General features: G+C 43.2%; 1 protein-coding gene and 1 long non-coding RNA gene across 7 annotated transcripts in view; one reads left to right on the top strand and one right to left on the bottom strand.

Moving 5' to 3' along the window:
- The window catches only part of Sgms2 (sphingomyelin synthase 2), a 77,818-nt gene extending 64,909 nt beyond the window's left edge, over positions 1–12,909 (bottom strand). For 2 of the 3 annotated variants that reach the window (XM_074041509.1, XM_074041511.1), the window contains exon 1: positions 12,171–12,364. The gene's annotated coding sequence lies outside the window, so the exon portion shown is untranslated. Of the gene's footprint in view, positions 1–12,170; positions 12,365–12,590 lie in introns of those variants that run through there. The other variant, XM_020160621.2, reaches the window with a different exon arrangement.
- Positions 1–15,776, top strand: part of LOC109684303 (uncharacterized) — a 191,680-nt gene that overhangs the window by 132,231 nt on the left and 43,673 nt on the right. The window contains exons 3-5 of one of the 4 annotated variants that reach the window (XR_012435644.1): positions 2,829–3,024; positions 5,657–5,738; positions 7,243–11,363. This is a non-coding gene — a long non-coding RNA (uncharacterized lncRNA). Of the gene's footprint in view, positions 1–2,828; positions 3,025–5,656; positions 11,364–15,776 lie in introns of those variants that run through there. The other 3 variants (XR_012435647.1, XR_012435642.1, XR_012435645.1) reach the window with 3 other exon arrangements.

Below are 15,776 nucleotides of genomic sequence, written 5' to 3'. Positions count from 1 at the left end.
GTCTTTTGGGCCAGGCTAACCTCACTCAGAATGATGTTCTCCAATTCCATCCATTTACCAGCGAATGATAACATTTCGTTCTTCTTCATGGCTGCATAAAATCCCATTGTGTATAGATACCACATTTTCTTAATCCATTCGTCAGTGGTGGGGCATCTTGGCTGTTTCCATAACTTGGCTATTGTGAATAGTGCCGCAATAAACATGGGTGTGCAGGTGCCTCTGGAGTAACCTGTGTCACAGTCTTTTGGGTATATCCCCAAGAGTGCTATTGCTGGATCAAATGGTAGATCAATGTTTAGCTTTTTAAGTAGCCTCCAAATTTTTTTCCAGAGTGGTTGTACTAGTCTACATTCCCACCAACAGTGTAAGAGGGTTCCTTTTTCCCCACATCCTCGCCAACACCTGTTGTTGGTGGTGTTGCTGATGATGGCTATTCTAACAGGGGTGAGGTGGAATCTTAGCGTGGTTTTAATTTGCAATTCCTTTATTGCTAGAGATGGTGAGCATTTTTTCATGTGTTGTTTGGCCATTTGAATTTCTTCTTTTGAGAAAGTTCTGTTTAGTTCACTTGCCCATTTCTTTATTGGTTCATTAGTTTTGGGAGAATTTCGTTTTTTAAGTTCCCTATATATTCTGGTTATCAGTCCTTTGTCTGATGTATAGTTGGCAAATATTTTCTCCCACTCTGTGGGTGTTCTCTTCAGTTTAGAGACCATTTCTTTTGATGAACAGAAGCTTTTTAGCTTTATGAGGTCCCATTTATCTATGCTATCTCTTAGTTGCTGTGCTGCTGGGCTTTTGTTGAGAAAGTTCTTACCTATACCTACTAACTCCAGAGTATTTCCTACTCTTTCCTGTATCAATTCCACAGGTTTTCATGCATGACTCCCAAGCAGGTAGAGTACAAATGCACATTTCAAATAAAAGAGGCCCTGACTTAAGCAAGCCTACAGAACCAACCACCAGCCTCATGGAGGATGATGGGATGGAAGGGTGCTGTCATCCTGGGCAAAAGAGACCTTCAGCCCAGGCAAGGCAGTAGCCTCAGAAAGCAGGTGATGGAAGAGGAGGGCAGGAAACTGATGGCGCAATAGGACAGCTAGGCTCTGCCCTTCCCTGTCTAACAGAAAACAGTGACAAACATACCAGCTGAAAAGCAGTATTCAAGAACACTCAGCTCAAGAATTCAGCAAGTATGCACTGAATGTCTGACTCATGCTAGGAGATACAAATTTGTATGTAACAGATAAATTCTGTTCTAGCTCAGCCTGTTAGGAACACACTTACCAGCAGTAAATCATATTACCTTATGGGAGTTGAATAATTGAAAGGTCTAGGTATTCTGCAACAAAGAGGGTCCTTAGCCCATGAGGTAAAGTGGAAAAGGAAAAGAGGGAGGAAGGTTTCCTACAGGGTATGCCAGAGGTCACAAACCACACCTCCAAAAATGTTCAACACCATCACCCTCCATGTAGCTCAATCCAACAAACGCATTCTCCTTTTACTCCTCTTCTCCAGAACTTGCCACAAACCAGTCCCCTTGGCATCTGTAACATGGGTCTTCTGTTCCACCTCTGCCTCACTAGTGACTTCATTTGTTTTACTTGCCATGCTCACTTGGCTACTCAGGGCTTCTCTGCCTACAAATTCTCCCTAGGTGATTGTCATAAATTTACGTGTCACTTCTAAGTTGGCAGCACTGGCCCTGATCTCCCTCCTAAATATAAGTCTTAATAGACTATATGACATCTATCTCCATTGGGATGACTAATGAGCAAGTCAAACTAAACTAAACAATGGCCGGATCATAACCTTTCCTTATAACCCTCTTGCCCACCAAAAACTAGGAGACACACCTGATCTCACTTACTCACCAGTGCCACACACATCCCACCATCCATCTCAAAGACCCTCAAACTCACCCACCATTTTCCATCTCCACCACCCAACTCCAGGTCCCATCATTAACACAGAATGTTGTCAACAGCTTTCTAATGGAACTCAACTCTTGCCCCCTTCTACTTCTCTCTGCCAACAGCCAGAGCGATCTATGACAAAATGTAAACCATGGCCTCCTTATTATTCACTTCATGATGCCTTCTTATTAATTAACTAATTAATTAACTTTTGCAGTACTAGAGTTTAAACTCAAAGTCTCACACTCACTATGTAAGAGCTCAAAAACTTGAGCCATTCCCAAACCTTTTTTGGATTTAGTTATTTTTCAGATAGGGTCTCGTGCTTTTGCATAAGGCCAGCCTTGATCTTGGTCCTCCTACCTATCTCTCCCATGTACATGGGATTACAGACACACCACACCTGGTTTGTTTGTTAAAATGGGATCTTGCTCACTTTTTGCCTGGGCTGGCCTTGAACCATGATCTTCCCAATCTCCATCTCCCAAGTAGCTGGGATTATAGGCAATGAGCCAACACTCATGCCTTCCCATGGCATGAGACTATTTTCTCTTTACAAAGTGTGGAAGATTGCTTACCTACTCGACCTGCTGGCCAAGCCACATTGCTCTCTCCTCTCCCGCTGCTCACACATAGCCACACAGGCTGACCACTCCTTGCCTGACCACACCCCTCCCCTCCCAGGCTGGTGGTACTCTGCTGTGCCCACTGCTGTCTCCCAACCTTCACACCTCAGTGCAAACTGACCTCTGGACAGGTCTTGCTTGGCTGCGCTGCAAAAGGCTTCTCCATCTCCCTACTTACTTCAAAGAACTGGTCTATATCTAAACTGACTGGTTTCCTTATCGGTTTTACTTCCTTATCATCCTGTTGATCCCTTTTTAATACTTTTTTCCTCTCTCAACACAGAGACTCAAACAATGTCCATGAGAAACCTTGACTCCTATTCACTGCTGAATACCCAGAATCAAGAAAAACGTCTAGCACGTGGCAAGTACTCAAAAAACTGTGTAGAATGCATCCATCGATTTCAGAAGTGGCTGACAAAGGCCATTTCTCAGTCACCTGAGCAAGTCAATACATTTATGAAATCCAAGAGAACCAGGTAAGAGCAAAGGCTGGCTCAGAAAGAGGCTATGGGAATTTTCTGCTATGAAATCCTGCCTCTGCACTTAGGTATCTGCCTCCCCAGAACTGCACAATCCCTCTCTGACTTCTCCCCACCCCAGCCTGTCTCTCGCTCTCTCGATTGTGCCTATGTCTTACATTCTAATCCTATCCATTCCAGGCAGGCTGACATTTGATATCAAGTAATGATTTCTTTGATCTAGGTTTTATAGTGGCCTTCCTTCTCAAATTGCCACAACAGGCAATGGACCAAAAGCACAAATTAGTAAACAATATCACACAGGTTATAAACAGGACAAGGAACAAGGTGAAGGTGGTGGTAGATAGCAGGCTAAGAGCCAGGTGAAGAGAAAGGACTTAAAATGTGGTGACAGCTTGGGGTTATGGAACTAGACCAGATGCAGAATCATAGGAGCAGTCATTAAAGGTAGCCTAAAATGAAAAGTCGAGTGATAATCCCTACCACCCACCACCAGCACACTTGGACTATCGTTTTACCCAAACAAATGTGAAGGTACAAGACCATGACAGAGTGTGCAGAGTCACATTTGTTAGGCAACTGTGACCAAACCACCCTCCCAAAAGGCCCAGGTGGCTGTCCTTGCTCCCCAGTCACTAAGACTACTACGTGGGGGTTTGTTTTGGCTGAAACCTTAGTACTGTTATTTTAGAAATGTTTGCTAGATATAAAAATATATGAAATTATCAAAAGTTAACACCCCAAGTGATTAATTTGACATGTAAAATAAAACAGTCCTCAAAATGTCAGCCTTTGCCGTACTTGATGTGTCTGTCACCATGGATCAAGAGATTCAGACCTCTTTCCTAAGTCTGGCATAAGGAACAAGTCAAAATGTAGGCTGTTCTAATAACTGAGTATTCTTTTACTACTGCTGCTGAAACAAGTTAGGACAAATTTAGTGGCTTAAAACAATTTTCTTTTCTCACAGTCCTAGAGGTCGGAAGTCCAAAGTGGGTCTCCCTGGCTGTGGCCTCCCAGAGGCTCCTGGGGAGAACCCATTTCTTTGATTTCTCCAGCTCCTAGGTTCCTTGACTCCTCGAAGCCCTCAGTGGCTGCTGGAGTCTTCCTAATGATGCCCACTCATTCTAATCCACTTCCTGGTTTCACTTACAAGGATCCTCGTGATTATCCGGGGCCTGCCTAGATGGCTGGGGACAATGTCAATGGCAACCTCAGCTGATCAGCAGCTCTCGCTCCTCCTTGCCATAGAACATCACAGATTCACAGGTTCTGGGATTAGGATATGAACATTTTTGGGGAGCCATTATTCTGCCTAAAACAGTCAAAGGAACCTTGTGTGTACAGGCTATTCTCCTCTCATAAGGTTTTGTTTTTTTTTAAGAAACAACTATTTTATCTTATAATATGTGAAAATCCTTAAGTCAAAAACAATAAATAAAATCCTGTCAAACAGCAGGCCTGACACTGCTGCTCTCCTTGTTCAGCTGAGCATGCTGACTGGGGGATGGGAGAGCACACTGCTCCCTCCTCAGACTCGCCTCGAAGGCCAACCAAGCACTCAGAAGTTTCTAGAGAGCACCAATGTCTTTCAATGGCAACATTTAAGTTTGTGCTCTACCTGCAATCCTCTATACAGTAAACCATCAGGAGCTGATAGCGTGATTAGACAGGTGTGATTTTTTTCCTTGGATAAAATCACAGGCACAAGGACACAAATGGGGCCTAAACTGTGAGACACATTCCACATCACTTGGGTGGTGTTCACACTCCATAGTCTGACTGTTTTCAAACCTAATTCTGCTGTTAGGATAGCTGTTTGACCTTCGGCAAGCAGCTTAATTTCTCAGTGTCTCAAATAAGGACAATCATATCTCTTTAGGAGGAAGAGTTCTAAATCCTTAGAACAAATCCTCCCATCTAGTGAGCACATTAAGTGTTAAATGAAAGTTTAAATGTTCCTGATTGCTGCTTTTAACTTGCCAATTAAACTCTCTTCCAAGAAAGCACACTTCTCAGCCCATCGACCATAGAAGATATATTTAAATATATGTAAATGCATTAAGTGACATCCTTCTAGAAGTACATATCACTAATCTAACAAAAGCCATTCCCTCTGTCGCTATTACAGTGTGGTAGGATTAGGATCATAATAACTGGACGGTCAGACAACTCTCTGGGCAAATGCAAATCTCGAAAGACAGTAGCAGCTGTGTTAAAAAACTGTCTCAGGGCCTCATAAAGAAAGACGCACAGCATCCGAGAGGACAGTAGGGTTTGTGATTCTTAATAGCCCCACGTTTTCGGGGACAGTGGTGCCCATGGTACAGTACTCCCCAGAAGGCTGTGCTCTGAGGGGGACAGTACCAGCTGTGATAGACTCAGGCTCCCTGCATCTGCAAGAGATGGCAGGCATATTGTGACTGCACTCCAAAAGCTTGTCAGCAGTCCCAGCCCACCTTAAACACTTGCAACGAAAGTGTTTGAATTCAGTGTCAGTATACCACCACCACCGATCATTATATTTTATTTGGCTGGACCGGGGTTTGAACTCAAGTGTCTCACACTTCTAGGCAAGTGCACTACCATATGAGCCACGACCCCAGCTCTTTTTGCTTTTATTTTTCAGACATGGTTCTTGTACCTTTTGCTTGGGTTGGCCTTGGACCCAGATTCACCTACATCTGACACCTGCATAGCTGAGATGAGAGGTGGGAGCCACAGCAACCAGCCCAATTATTGTTTAATCCAAAGGAAAGGGCAGGGGACAGTGCGGGTAAGAACCACATCCTGGCAGCTCAGGCAAGATATGACACATGGAGACTCTTACAAAAGAAACAAGCTACATGAGTGAGAAATTCTCAACTTTTGAGGCAACAGGATTGGAACGCTTTGTTTTAAATGTTAGGAATGCAGCTTCTATGCAAAACAATGACACCTGACCACTGAAGATCTGTTGAGTCAGGCATGATTTTCGGTGTTTTTTACTCATCAAGTCGTGCAATTCATATGGCCAGTCACCCTCTGGGGGAAATAGTACTTGATTGTCATCTTACACCAGCAAGTGGAGGCTCATCTGAGAGGTTACTTCATAGCCTTGGGGCAGCATAGACCAGAGAACCATTCCAGAAGATTGTAGACGCGCAATCCTATTTCAAAATATACTCTGAAACTGACATATCTCCCAAGCTAGTGCGGAGATGACAGAAAGCCATGTACAATCCTGGGAAGTTCATTGGCACCAAAATCTCATTATGTTTGTCAGGCTGGTTTCAAACTCAAACTCTTCCTGCCTCATCCTTCCGAGTGTTGGGATTTCAGGCAGGCATTCGCCACTGCACCTGGCTGGGTACGTGAACTTTTCTAAATTATTTAACTTCCAGGTGGCGACAACAATTTCCATTTTGCAGGGCTGTCTGAAATGAAGATAGCATTTCAAGTGCTATCTCTACTTATCTTGTAGTATCTATCATTAAACTCCACTGTCCTGCACTATGTGTTCTGGATGGTGAGGCATGGGGAGCTATCTCCATCGTTTAGACCCTCACTGTTTCAAAGACTTGGCTTCACATTTAATTAATGCTGCAAGTCGTTCTGAAAAGTCTCCACCCCTCTTTTGGGACAGGCTGCTATGTAATGGTATTGATCTGTGGTACCCCAATTGGTTATTGGCCCATGATCTAGGATCACCTATTCTGCTTTGACTCTCTAACTTAACCCTAAGTAGAAACTTATTCTTTCATATTTTCTCTAGGTATTTGATCAGAATATCAACTGAAGTAATCCCTGGTTAGGAAATAATCCTCTACCCATCTAGGTGGTGTGGGTATGCCTGTGAACAGGTGGCTTCTCAAGGTGATTCCCTTTGGCCCAGCAAGCCAGAGAAGCCCCTGATCCCTCTTCCCCTACCAGACCAGGCCCTCCCAGATCACACAACTAGACTCCAGTTCCAACAGAAGGAAGCAATTCCAGATGGCCTGGAATGAGGTGCCACCTCCCTTGCCTTTGGTACAATCCCATCTGTCGTCTACAGCTGTTTCCCCACCTCCAGGGCTGTCCATCCCTTGAGAATCTTCCAATGGATGGGAAAGCTTAAAAGTCTAATTCTTGTAATGTATTTTGCATTTCTAATCAGTTTAATGACAAGAGGTAATTAAATTCCAGTGGTAGGTACTTATTCCTCAATTTCCGCTAACACAATGATTTTGGTTCCAGGGGTTCAGTTGGCTAGCAATTTCCCTTTGTTCAGATATTCCTTGAGCACCTTCTTGACACAAGCAAGTACAGCCAAATAAACCTGGAGTTGAGCACACTGGAAGCAGGTATTTTAGCAACTTCCCAACTTTGCCTGAGGCTGGCCTGACATCTGAGTATTCTTTCCAGCACTGAAATGTACCAGTGTACTTGAGCTTGAATGCAACAAAACCAGCCTGAGAAGCAGACTGACTCACCTGAAGGAGCCTCAAGAGTCTTCCACTACACCTGACTTTTAGGAGTTGGCTATCTTTTCTGCCTCTCTGGCCTTGAAATTGTTATCTTTCATTTTCCTCTCTTTAACAGTTCTAGTATGTGACTTTTACTCTTTTCATTGCTGAGTTCTACAGGATCTTTAAAGAAGAACTAATACCGGCACTCCTCAAGCTTTTCCATGGGATCGAAAGGGAAGGAACTCATTCTATGAAGCCAGTATTACACTCATCCCCAAAGCCGACAAGGACACAACAAAAATGAAGTATTATAGGCCAATCTTTTTAATAAACTTAGATGTAAAAATTCTCAATGAAATACTGGCAAACAGAATTCAACAACATATCAAAACAGCCTACACCATAATCAAGTTGATTTCACCCCAGGGATGCAGGGAGAGTTCAACATATGCAAATCATTAAATTTAATACTTTTTAAAAATAGTACATGCACAGAAGGATAATGAAAAAGGTTGTGTACGTGAGATAAACACCAAACCAGTTAATGCTTCTTTAAGAAAAATGTGCACAAGTTTGCTTTGAAAGTTGTAAGTGACACTACCGATTTCAATAAAATCCATATAAACAGAAAATCATAAGACTGAATTTTAAGTGGTTATATGCAGAGTATCAAATGACACATGTATTTGAAAATAGGGAAAACCAATTAGCAAATAACTCATCCTGTTTGCACTTTATTAGCAGTTTCTTTAAATTTTGCTTTGAATTACAAGTCATTGTTAGAAATTAATAAAGCAAACTGATTTGGGTATCTGGATGGAAAGGCTGAATTTCACACCTCTCATATGCCAATAGACTTTATCAAAACCATGAGGACACATTAACTGGTGTCAGTAAGCTCCAGGCAAAATTCAAATTTTGACTGAATAGCAAAAATGATTATTGTAAAATTGAGAGTCTTTCAATAAAGAAATGCTTTTTACTTATAATGAAAATTAGCTAATGGAGATTTCTTGCACTTTGATTAAATCAAACCAACCATGTCTCACCACAGGTATGCTTTTCAAGAAATCAAACAAATGTGTAAGGTTTCAAAAGGATGACCTATTTAAAATTGATGCAACTTATTCTAAACCTAGTGACTAATCTTCTAAACACAATGATCTGAAGATATTTGACTTTATCTCACTGTTACTAAGGAAGTAAACCATAGAAGTAAAATTTCTTTTTCATAGTTGCCTGGCAAAAAGAGTTCGGCTCCATTCTGCTATATTTCCTGACAAAATAAGTTTAGCTTCTTGGCTAATAATAAAAACACAAACAGTGCTTTTTAAGAAAGCCCCAATGTTCTCTTTTCATCAGCGAATCCCTTGGGTAATGGGCCACTATCCTGCTGTGCAGCTCCACAGAGATGGTTGATCCTCTAGCTGAAATCTTAGGAGACACACAAAAAGAAGACAGAAGTTAAAATTCTTACAGTGTAAATGAAAAAGAAAGGCAACAGCCTGGGGATGCACCTCAGGGGTAAAGTATGTGCTTAGCATGTACAGTGACTTGGGTTTGATCCCCCAAGTAACACATGAAATTAATTTATTTTTTTAAAAAGAAGAAAGTTCTATTTTGGTGTCTTTTAAAAAGGCATCTAAATGAAACATATTTTGCTTTTTAAAATGGATAATGACTGAAAAATAATCATGAATATGAGCATGTAGCTAGAAAGATATTTAATACATAGCCGCTTAAAATAGTGAAAACTGGAAATAAACTAAGTGTCCAACAAGGGGGATTGGTTGAGATGCAGTCATGTCATAGACAATGTGATGCAGTCTAGAGTGGCTTAGTGACACAGAGAAGGTGCGATATTATGGTAAAGGTGTGACATTATTGTAAAGCTTGAAAACCATTTCCCACTCCACATTTAGGTGAAAAAAGGTTAGAGACGTGTGTGTAGAGAACAAACACAATTTTGTAGACAATAATGTATTAGTTGTGCAACTTCAGGAAAACTGTAATTTCCACAAATCTGTTTCTCCTGAGTATAAAAGGAATTAACAAGAGCAACACCTCACAAGTTTGGAGTGGGGATTACAGGAGCTGTTAGTTATATAAAGCAGCTAGCATGTTGCTATTTACTGGGTAAATTTGGTACATATCAATTTTTTTGTGTTGCTAATGGGGAAAGAAAAACAATGGGAAGATATAATGTCAAGTGCTTTTCTGGGTAGTGGGATAACAGCTGGTTTGTTCTACCTATTCTTTTAAAACTTCTATAAGTAACTATAAGTTTCTATAAATAACACTTATGAGGAAAACCAGTAAAGGGGGATATTCACACCAACTGGAAACCTTCCTGAAGATCTACCAGTGTGTTTTCTTCATAGCAAATAAATCTTGGTTGATCTAAATTGACCTTTCAGATTTCATTTAAACAAGCTTGCCTTAAAATTATTTAACTCTAAGGACTAAATTTGTCTCTACTACTTTCATTAGATAAAGCAAGATCTATTTGCCTGGTTCAGCGTCCCAGGAATGTATGAGTCCTAATTCAAAAGCCTTTAGAAAGTCACCAGATTCTGCATTATCAGTGGGAAGCAGCCAGGTCATTTGTTTTCTCCCTGCTCCCCAGCTCTCTCCAGCCTTCTGAGTCCTCTTCCCTCTCTATGATCAAAGGTTGGGGTTCTCTCTACTGGACCATAGGTCTCAAGGGCAGTAACAGAGACTCCTTCATCTTAGCATGGCTAGCTCCTAGCACAGGCTGGCATCTAGTACTTGCTTACTAAATGTTCAGCAAACAAATGAATTGAATAAATATCTAATACTAGTAGTTCAGGATTTGATTGCACCAGAAGAAAATAAGACAATGGTCAATTAGACACTCTCCAGTCTGAAACTCCACATTGTGCGTGCCTGTAATCTCCATACTTGGGAAGCTGAGGCAGGAGAATCTCAAGTTCAAGGCCAGCTTGGGCTACATGGTGAGATTCTGTCTCCAACAACAACAACAACAAACTCTCACCTCAAAGTATATCTTGTTGTCTATTTTAATACTTGTAAAATTATTTCTATTTTTTCCTTATATTTTGTTTAAAATCCCCCAAGCATCCAAGGAAGTTTCTAAGTAACTTGTTCAGAGTGTAGCACAGCTGCTTCTTTAGCACCTGACAGTCTTAGGTCTCCCAGATTTCCACGCCCTGATCTCGCTAGCTAAACCTTGTTGTCTTTATTCACGTGAGAAGGCCAAAGGCTTCAATTCTTCCAAATCTGTCCTAGTGCTTTTACAAGGTTTGGGATGAGGAGAGAGACACTGAGAACAGGAAAAGCAACTGAAACTTTATTCAAGCATTGGGCTCCAGGTTCATAAGTCAACCAGCTTTATTTAAAAATGAAACTAAAGGAATCAAATTAAATATTAACTTGTTCAAAAAAAAAAACAAAAAACAAAAAACATTTCAACCAGGAGACCACTGTGAAGTAAGAATACCAGATCAAGGAAAGGGCTGTGAAAAGGAAAACTTGTGCTGCTTCTTGAAAAAAAAAAAAAAGGGTAAAGTTAGAGAGCTTTCCACAAATCTCTCTTCTTCCTGCAAACTCCAGGCTTGTCACTTTTGGCCACTGCTCTGATGTTGTTTAAACAGTGAGTGGCGGTTCCTAGGACATAGGCTGGGAAGCAAGTCTCCTCAGGTGTCCAGAGGAATGTTTAACTTCCTGAAACCATCAGTCCCACTTCAAGTGCCTCACCACAGGAGGCCACCTGCTGACTCTCAGCCCACCAGGTTTACAAGAAGGAAATTAATTGGTTATTAGCTAAGCCAGCTGGAATTTGCTGTTATTTATATATAAACAGTTACAATTTGTTGGAATCTGCTTTGTAGCAGACAATATAATAAATCTCTTGTGTTTTCATCTGCACCATTATTGCCGTTAATCCTTATTTAATTCTCATTATTATCGGAAGCACTTATAATTCCATTTTACTAGTAGGCGTGAAATCAAGGAACGGAAAAGTTAAGTGCGATTCAAAAATCCACGGCCAAGCCAGTGGCACTAAATAGCTGAATTTCTTCAAAATTTAACACGTATGTCAAAATGATTTTAAGGTCATTTTAGAATAAGCCAGTGTTGAAACAGAGGCATGGCAAGGTTAATAAACAAACATAAATAAAAGACTGCAGGAACTAACCCTTGAGTTGGTTTTGGAGAAGGAACGAGTGTCCAGACCATAGATGTTGACAGGGGTCCACTCCCACCCCTCTGCGCCCAGAAACCACTTCTGCCTTCCCTTCAGGGGAGCAGCTCTGAACCTTTCAGCAGCTCTGAAAGGTTTCCGTGGGGGCAGCCCAGAGCTGTCATCACTAAGTGCCTCCCGAGAAAAATTAAAACAACAAAAAAAGGACAGTCCCTCCTCCCCTCCACCACCTCAACTTCAGTCCTGCGCCTGATGGCCCGGAGTGGCTCTGGACCATCTATGGTTTAAGCCGCGTCTTTCCAACGCCAGCGCTCAGTTACCCAAAATGGATTGCAAATGAATGGGCTGGAGGGTGACAGCGGGCAGATCGAGCCACCCGGCCGACCTCCTGCAGCCTATACCAATCCCGGGAAGGATGCCCCAGGAAAGCCGGGTGGGGCCCGACCCGGAGCCGCGTCCCCCGGGTGGCGATCCCCCTCCCCCGACGCGCGTCGCAGCCCATCCTCCTCCCACCCGCGGGCGCCGCTTACCCGCGCGCCAGTGGGGCTCCCGCCTCTCTGGACCGAGTCACTTGCTCCCGGGGGAGGAGCGGCCGGGGGACCGTGCCGCTGTCGCAGCCGCAGCCGCTGTGCCCCGATAGCGGCGCCCCCGCTGCCCCCGGGCCTCGGCCGCGAGAAAGTTTGCTCCGGGTCTCGGCCTCCCACGGCCGCCGCCCCCAGGCCGCAGTCGGCGGCACTGCAGCTCGGGCCGGGCCGGGCTCGGGGCGGCCCAGGGCGGCTCCGTGCGCGCCGAGGGCGCGGTCTCCCCGGCCGGCTCCACTCGGCCCGCGGCGCTGCGCTCGCCGTTCACCACGGCCCCGCCGCGCACGCCCCGCGCCCTGCGCGCTCCTGACATCATTCATTCTCCCGCACACCCTCGCCCGCCCACTCCATTTCCAAACAGTGACTCACCCGCCGGCGGGGTGGCGGCTGCGCCTCGCTGCTTGTGGCTCTCCTGGCGCACAGCGGAGCTCGAAAAACCGGTGCGACTTCTTAAGAAGCAAATCCCAGCCCACCGACCCTCCCCGCGCCCAGCCCTTAAAGATGCAGAGAAGGAAGGACTTGGCACGCAGGGCAGATCGGCCCCCGGGGCGGAAAGGTTGACAGCCCAGGGCAGAGTGAACCTCCCGGAGTGGTGACAGGGATCGATCTGGGAAAGTTCCCTCGGTGCCACTCCCAGCAACTTTCAGGGGTGGGGCTGGGCAGGGATCTACCACCCCCGCACCTCCGCCTGTTTCCGAAACGGCTGTCCTGACTGATGTGAGTGGGTTCAGGGCACCCGGCGTTGATTCAAAGGGTGTTACCCCGGCCTGGGTCAAAGGGGTGGGTTTGCAAACAGTCCAAGATTGCCTAGCAGTGTTAGTCACCCTTCCGCCTGGTGGCACCTCTAGGTGAGCTGGAAGGGTGCTCCCAGCCAAGGAGGCTAATGAGGTTAACCATCTTGTCACTTGTTCCGTTAAGTTTATGCGTCTCCGTAAGGATAAGAAACCGTAACCCAAATAAACATAGTTCCTTCAAGACACAGTGAAAACTACTGAATAATATGGGGTGAAAGGGAAAGGGTAAGGAAGAATAACAGAGTGGGTTAGACTGAATAAAATACAATATATTTGCAGGTAAAATACCAAGGTAAAATCCCCCTGAACAATGAACCGACAAACAATGAGGGACAAGAACGCAGAACAGGTCATGTAAGAGGAGGGGACTACTGGGAGGGGGAGGGGGAGTATGGTTGATGTATTTTCTATACATGTATGAGTACATGTACACTGGCAGCTGACCAAGTCATTTTGAGGGGAGTGGAGGAAGAGAGAGACTAATAGAGGGAATGAACCAACTTCGGGTACATTATATGCGTGTATGGAAATGTCACAATAAAACACCCTGTACAACTATTGTAAACTAATAAAAAATTTTTTAAAAAGAGGAGTTCCAAAGAAACCTGTTTAAGTGGGGCTGGGAGGGGGTAGAGGGGGAGAGACGATGGAATTGATCTAAACAACGTACAATATAAGCCTAATCGGAATGCCACTATGAGTCCCCCCATATATTGAATATATCCTAATAAAAAAATTATAATAAAAAAGAATAGGTGGGACACACAGAAGATGAAAGTTAACAGTGTTTCTGCAGCTATTAGGGAAATTCGTTCTGAGGGGTAAAGATTTAATTAGAGCATAGATCCTTTTTGAGGTAACTTTAAACTTGGGAATTTGTATGCTTCTAAGATTAATTCAGGAAAAAAAAAAAAAGAGGAGTTCCTTGGGAAAAAAAAAAAAAGAGGAGTTCCTTGCTCACACAGACACTGTTTTTCTTGCAGCTTTTGAGGCACAAGGTGGCCCAGTGTGGTTTCCCAGATGACCTCAGCAGTTATGTTTTTGGAAGGGGCGTGGCTGTCTTCAGAGTCAGCCATGGAGGCCTGGAGTGTCTAACTAGGAATCCAGAAAATCGGCAAATCTTTATTGACTTTAATTCACAAGAGCATCTTCTGTCCGTGTCTACTTCCTATAGGGTACTTACGTTTAGAATTTGCATTGGCTTCTGGGTGCTTTCATATAATCACAAAAATAATGAGAGGCATTTCCAGATGTCTAGTGTGGATATCATTTGTATAAACAACCATTTGCCTGTGATTATTAAAAATGATGATAACAGAAAAGCCCAAACTGACAGCTGTACAATGTCCCCCAAATGAAATTGCTCCTGAAAATGACCAAAGGCTCCACACCATTGTTGTGGAAAATGCACTTGTTTAAAGCTGCAGAAAGGTAAGAACCCAGAAGACAGCATCAACATCTGAAACATATTTTTCTTAGGCTTATTTTTCCTTTTCAGTAAGGAGTTCATTTTTAATTTTACAAAGCCCAGGCATTTTGCCCAGAAGGCAGCAACAAATGGATTGGTTTGCTAGGATGCAGTCAGAGTAAGTGGAAATTCGAACCAGCAGTTCTTGCTGACAATCACAGGTCTAATTTAGAGTGTCTGGGTAACAGAAGATCAAGATTCAAATGTGTAGCCACACATAGGAAGTTGGGGTGAATAGCCCCTCCCCTTCCCTACTTTATAACCCAAATATTTGGACACTATGGAAATAAGTAAAACTTTCTGCAGATCTCAGAAAAATGATGCTGTGGGCGCTTTGGACTCTGTACATGGATGAAGTCGAAAGCAAGGCCTGCCTGCCTACCTGCCTGCATTGGTCCATGTTTCAAATCCTGCCACGCTTCTGTCTGTATGAAAGGCTGTTTAATGGACAGTTCTGAATCTGTGGGTACTATTTTGCCTCAATTGAAGCATTGTGAGGTCAGTAATTAAATGCCCCAAGTAAATAGAATAGCCTAATTAGAAATGAGCTACATGAAGTTTTCCATTATATGCACTATCAACATTTGAGAAGGCAAATTATTCATCTTAATTTTTATGTTTAAGAAAAATAGTGACATCCAGCCAGGTGCCAGTGGCTCAAACATGTAATCCTAGCTACTTGGAAGCTGAGATCTGGAGGATCAAGGCTCAAGGTCAGCCTAGGCAAACCATTTGAGAGATCTAAAGCAAAATGGACTGGCTCAAGCCGTATAGCACCTGGTTTGCAAGCGAGAAGTCCTGAGTTCAAACCCCACTCCTGCCAAAAAAAAAAAAAGTAATGTTCAACTCATAGAAAAAAATGTGGTTTCTTTTTTAACTGTACCTCTTCTTCTTACAATGTATCAAAGTTTACTAAATCCATTATTTATCACTTTCAAAAATAATGGTGGTGATTGCTCTAACAGACAGAAAAGGTGGGTAGGGCCAGGTGCGGTGACACATACCTGTAATACCAGCTTTGGGAGGACAGTTTGGGAACAGTCTGGGCTTTCTAGTGAGGCCCTGTCTCAAAGGGGGAGTGGTGCTTGTAAGCAAATGTGTTTTTGTCAGTTGTTTTTCCTAAGCCAAGGTATACTGTAAACTAAGTTTTATAGATATTTCTTTTGTTTGATAAAACAAACTGATCAAGGTAGGAAAACATATCTACAGTACTTATCTCTTCTTGAGAATACCTGAAGTCATTTGTTTAACCAGCAAATTTTCATTTCACTTGGTGGCCATGGTTGTTTATCT

This window comes from Castor canadensis, chromosome 9 (genome assembly GCF_047511655.1).
Source record: "Castor canadensis chromosome 9, mCasCan1.hap1v2, whole genome shotgun sequence".
NCBI classification, from domain to species: Eukaryota; Metazoa; Chordata; class Mammalia; order Rodentia; family Castoridae; genus Castor; species Castor canadensis.
This window is presented reverse-complemented; position numbering and strand designations above follow the sequence as displayed.